The sequence below is a fragment of the Solanum stenotomum genome, unplaced genomic scaffold (assembly GCF_019186545.1).
Source record: "Solanum stenotomum isolate F172 unplaced genomic scaffold, ASM1918654v1 scaffold8858, whole genome shotgun sequence".
Taxonomy (NCBI): Eukaryota; Viridiplantae; Streptophyta; class Magnoliopsida; order Solanales; family Solanaceae; genus Solanum; species Solanum stenotomum.
The window spans coordinates 9,199-14,955 of NW_026037393.1; the positions used below are offsets into that span (position 1 = coordinate 9,199).

At 31.5% G+C, this 5,757-nt stretch overlaps 1 long non-coding RNA gene across 1 annotated transcript; it reads right to left on the reverse strand.

Moving 5' to 3' along the window:
* Window positions 1-1,689: 1,689 nt before the first annotated feature.
* On the reverse strand, window positions 1,690-5,401 carry LOC125853076 (uncharacterized). Its single transcript, XR_007445114.1, has 3 exons — window positions 5,361-5,401; window positions 3,606-3,674; window positions 1,690-2,061 (listed from the first exon to the last, which is right to left on the reverse strand). It is a non-coding gene; the product is annotated as an uncharacterized LOC125853076 (long non-coding RNA).
* Window positions 5,402-5,757: the final 356 nt, after the last annotated feature.

The window sequence follows — 5,757 nt, forward strand, 5'->3', positions numbered from 1 at the left end:
TTTTCAAGTTATTTTTCTTTAATTTATTTATATTTTAGTTTTTTTCTTCCTCTATATTTCTCAAGTCATTTTCTATTGACATTTTCATTTTTTGTTTTTCTTTATTTTTTAACTACTTATTTTTCTTTAGTTTGTATTTTAATATTTCTTAGAATTTGAATATTAAATTTTTTCCTTGTCAAATTTTTCCTATTAAATAGTTTATCATATTTGATATTAAGAAAATATCCTATATAGAAATGAAAATTTATATTTTTTAATCTTTTGATGAATACATTATCAAATTATTAATTTCTTAATAGTCAAACATTGTTCATTCTTTTAATCGCGGAATTTTATGTTTCTTCAAATTAATTAAAAAATATTGATACGTCATTTTAAAGATTATTTTAAAAATCAAGATACGAATTTAGTGGTCATATTATGTAACATAATATTAAAAATATGTTAATGTAATAATCCTTTAAAGTATTTTTAGGAACAAAATATTAGCTATTCAAACACATTTTATTTTAAATTAGTTCAAAATTTTCTTTCAAAAACATGTCAAAACAAGCTTAGCATTTATTATTGTTTGTAAAAAGTTAAACCAATAGAAACTCTTCATTTTAATACAATTACAAAAATATCTTTATGGGCCAATTTCAAAAGTAAAGACATGTATGAATTCTTCTAGATTTTCATTTTGGCCATTAATTATACAATTATTATTTTGTCCTTAAATAATTTTAAAATTACCAAAATGCCATTGGTCGGCCTTCTCATGGCTCTTCTATATAATACTAGATAAGTATGGCCCGTGCTAAGCACGGGCCCAACGTCTTACATTTCACGGAGCTCACTTGTATGTATGCTCAAGTGTTATCACGGGCACAACGTCTTACATTTCAAGGAGCTCACTTGTATGTATGCTCAAGTGTTATCACGGACACAACGTCTTACATTTCAAGGAGCTCACTTGTATGTATGCTCATGTGTTATCACGGGCACAACATCTTATATTTCAAGGAGCTCACTTATATGTATGCTTCAAGTGCATAGCTGCGAAAAAAACTAAAGAAGTCTAATGTGTAGAGAATGAAGCGATAAAATCTTTTAGTTGACGGTAATGCAAAGTATCAATGTGAAATATACAATGGTGAGATCTTAGACTCCCCAACTCAAGATGAAAAGGAATGGCAACATATATTAGGACATAATATTATTTTGATAGTATTTGACAAATTATCAAAGCACAAAAGGAATTGAACATTGCTCAAAATAGCCCGTGCACCGCACGAGCCCAATACGGAGGACATTCCTGTCCACGTCATAATTACATCTCAATTAATTAAAATTTAAAAGTTATGAGAAACGAAAATACTTCATACTGCAGATTTTGCAGATTTCACGTTCTGTTCTTTTATCTTTTATTCTTCTCAAAAGTGAATCATATCATAGTATGCCTTAGCCCTTTTTCCAACTCATATTCATTCTTGTATGATTTTATTTGTCTATTTTGAGTTTGACAAAACTAAATTTAAAATCTCATCACTTTTACACTTGTGAATGAATAGCATAAAATATTGCCCCTTTTCAAACTCACATTACATAGAAATTGATCGCATTGAATGGACCAACACGAGCAAGTAAAATTGATAATTTAGCCCCGTGGGAGAAAAGACTTACCACAAAAAGCTTAACACAAAGTTATCAAAGATCACAGATAAGTATAATAATCAAATATCCCTTACAGAAAGTAGAATCATTTGGTCTTTACGGAAGTTTCAGTTTTATCAAAAACTTTAAAAAAATAAAAAATCTACAGCTATTAAGGATACATGTTGCATGGATTGTAATTTCCAGACTTCGTCAATATTTAAGATATGCACAAAGAGTTCTCGCCATAGGTTACTGGTTAAGTCAGTGGAATGGAATGAGATAAGAATCTCCATAGATCTCCCTTCTCCACTTAAGCTTCTTGGCTGAATCAACTGTCACTTCTTTCTCCGAAAAGCTAGAGTATCAATCTTTCTTATTAACCACGTTGTATCATAACCAATTCTCTTGATCCTTCTACACCTGCTCTCTCTTGTCTTGATGCTTTAGTATTTATTTCAATTTTGAAAATGCAAAACTAAGAGTGCAAATTGAATTTAAAAAAAGAGAGGATAGAATGAGTCACCAACCATGTATTAGAATCAAGAGATTAAAACTTAAAAACACCAGAGCTTTGTGCACATCACAGAAGGAGAAAATGGTTACAAAATTTTTGTTACATTTCCAACTCCTCATGTTTCTATTGTTTCTTGTCTTTACATGTCATAAGCTTAGCTTTTGTTTTTAAAAAATGGCTTTATGATTCAAAAAAGGTGTGCACACAAGTTACTTGAATCAAAAATCAGACTTCAAGATTGAAATAAATCCTAAAACATCAAGACAAAAGCCTATGTCATGTGAGAGAATTCTAATTTTTGAAGTGCTACTGTTTCAATTCTTAAAAAGTGTTTTCTACAAGGGCAAGGGAAAAAAGTGATGAATTCTGTGAGGAAAGAGAACATCCATAGTTATGACAAAATTCAGAACACAATATGTCGGGGCGCTAAATTATCAAAATTAAAATACTAATAATAAGAGGAAGAGCTTTTCAAATTATGCAAAGGTGAAATGTTTAATCAGAAAATAAAAATAAAAAGCCAAAAGTAAAAGATAAACCTAAAGTAACCACGAAAGGCTAGACATATATGCGAACCGTAAGTTATCGATTCACTTGATCAAAAGGAAATAAAGGAATCTCATAATTATATGACGCGCAAAATGGAATTGTCATTCCTTGTACTGGAAAAGAAAAAAAAAACTTGAAATTTAAGCATCATAAAAAGACAAACGAACTTTGAATTTTTTAAAATTCACAAACACTACAACAAACCAAGCCAAAATATATGCATGTTTTAAGGCTGATCCTAGTTGTTGATCGTGATTTGACATGGTAATAAGCAAGTTAACACTTTTTATAAGTCTGAACTTGAAAGTGATTCATAAAGACATGACACCAAATATGATATAAGACAATGGCAATATAGTAGTCTTCTAAAAAAATACAGCCAATATAACTATTCCTACACTATTTCATTAAGTTGTTTTTCTCAAAAATAAAAAATCAGAGAGGATTTTCACGAGAAAAAAAATCATCACAAAATTGCTAGACTCTAACCCATTGTAGACGTCATTGGCTTCTTGCTATTGCAATTGAAAAGGACGGGTCCTCTGAGACTTCATATGTTAACCAACATTCAAATCTTTTTTCAATTTCATGTGTGTTATAACTAAAAAACAAAATCGGCTAAAGATAAATGTTTCAATTATCACGCTTAACTGATAACAAAATGAGTTCGTATAAAAGAATGGATGCAACACTCTGGAGATACATAGAGGGCAAAAAATTGAGGAGATAAGATCATTCAATCCATCACCATTGTCAAAAGAAGTTTAACAATCAGAGAGAGTATACACAAATTTTAAACAAAATTCGCAAGTTCAATTTCAACAGTAAATAGTCTTCAGATTAGTTTTTTTTTTTTTTTCAATAAGGACTGTTAGGAGGAGGAAAATTTGAGATACATTACCTTGATCAGCCTCTGTGTTCATTGAGTCTAAATTGGTCGGTATCCCTTTCTGTAACTTGCAGTTAAAAGCTAGAGGTGTAAAACAAAGAGAGTTCGCCAATAAGACAATTGAGTTAGTTATTTATGCAAAGGTTGGGAAAAATGAAATCTTTAAAATCATAAGCGAAACAAAAACATAAGCAAATAAAAAGAAATACACGAGGAATGGCAAAAAGCTCAATACATGTTAACAAGAGAAGTGGTACCATTCACCAATGAGGCAATGTAACCAGACCAAGTCTATTGTACAATTTTAAACATTAAAGGGATTTAAAATGAATGCAGAAAATTCAAATTTTACTTAACAATGTAAACAAAATATAATTTCCATTTTTTAAACAAGTGGTGAATGTCAAATATCCTTCAATAGATAATTACATATGCATACTTTATTAAATCTCGCTACAAATAAAAAATGAAGATGAGAAGAATGATCAAACCACTCAAGTGTATAGGAACTGAATATGTTCGAACAAGTGATTGCACGCTTAGTCTCTTAGTGTGGTAGGTCAATGAAGTTGTTACAAAAAGAAAATACACTCCGGGCGCAATCACTTGTTTGAAAGGCAGAAGAATTGAATGGCAAAGAGAGAAGGCTCGGCAGGGAAGGAATGGAAAATTGTCCAAGATGATCTTGTTGACAGAACAATGGGCTGAATAGCGAGAATAATTCCTTGAGCACAAATTGATCAAGATAGATGACAACACTTTTCTCCCGTTTTTCTTACCAAGAGGTTAATCTTCTCTTATGACTTTCACCCCTGCCCGAAAATAGAGAATGTAGCCCATGTCTGATCCATTCATTCTGCAAGTAGAGAGGATCCAGAGCGTTGCCTCATCCTACATATCCAGTTGCTAGACACTTTATTGGTCTGACCATCCTCTCATTCTTTAATAGGTAGGGATAGGATTGTAGCTTAGAACAAAAGCAATACCTCACGTAATATTATTCTTATGAGAAATCTGAATGCCTGCGGAGTTGGAAGATATGACAGAACTCTCAACAGTGTTCTCCAATTGTCAGTGTCCAAGCCACCTTACACTAACCTCGACAATGCACCAACACAAGTCTATGATAATTCTACCCAACAACCTTAAGCAGATAATTTTTTTTAACCTATAGTGTTTTCTATAACTCCACTGGAATTGGGACCTTCAAAAAGGTATGTTATTCGATTGTGGGGACAAATGGAAGGAAGTGCTAACTTCTATAAACAAACATATACATCTACCCAAAAGGATAACAACTACTACTAAATAGAATATTGAAATAGAAGAAGATAGATACACTTATTTCAGAGACTGAAGTTCAGTTTATACAAAAGGAAATGGAAATGATAAAAATTGGAATAAATAAATAAATATAGTGAAAGAATGTTAAAAGCTTACCAAACCCGAGGATTACTGGTGATGGAATCTATCTTTTCTCTTTGAATATTTGTCAAACATCTCAGCCATATCCCTTAAAATTTTCAAAAAATTTATCCTAATCTAGCTAGTGCATAGGCTTCCAGCTCATCTTGATAGTAAATACCAAAAATTACCCAACTCGAGCATCATGGAGATTGGAGAAGAAGAGCACTATGCCTATTTCTTTGCTTGAGTCATCTTATTTAATATAGAAGTGAGGGGAAAGAGAGAGAAAGCTCTAGAAGGGAAAAGAAAGACAAAGTATGTGGTTTGCTAAAAAATCTAAGTAGGATGATTATACATTACCCTTGAAAATGAGCATATTTACAACCTTGTCATTGGTCGTCCTCGTCCCTCACTTCTAACTCTACCTATTGTTGTGTACCTATATAAATATGTTATGTCGGCCATATCAGACTCTTATATACTGAAATGAACAACAAGGGGAAAAAAAGAAAGAAAAACTGAAAAGCCATAGAACAATAGTGCAAAGTATATCAAAAATCACATATTGACACACAGTAGTGTAATCCATTTTGTTTCAAATTTGTTTTTCTGATCAACAGCTTCTACCAACAAAGTAGCTCCTCTGTCCTTAAAAAGGGAAGAAGTAGTATAGGTAAGTTTTAACAGTGTAATTGTTAAAAGTATTGCTCAACTTTAATTTAATTACTCCATTAGAAAGTGTTGAAGATACAACTCA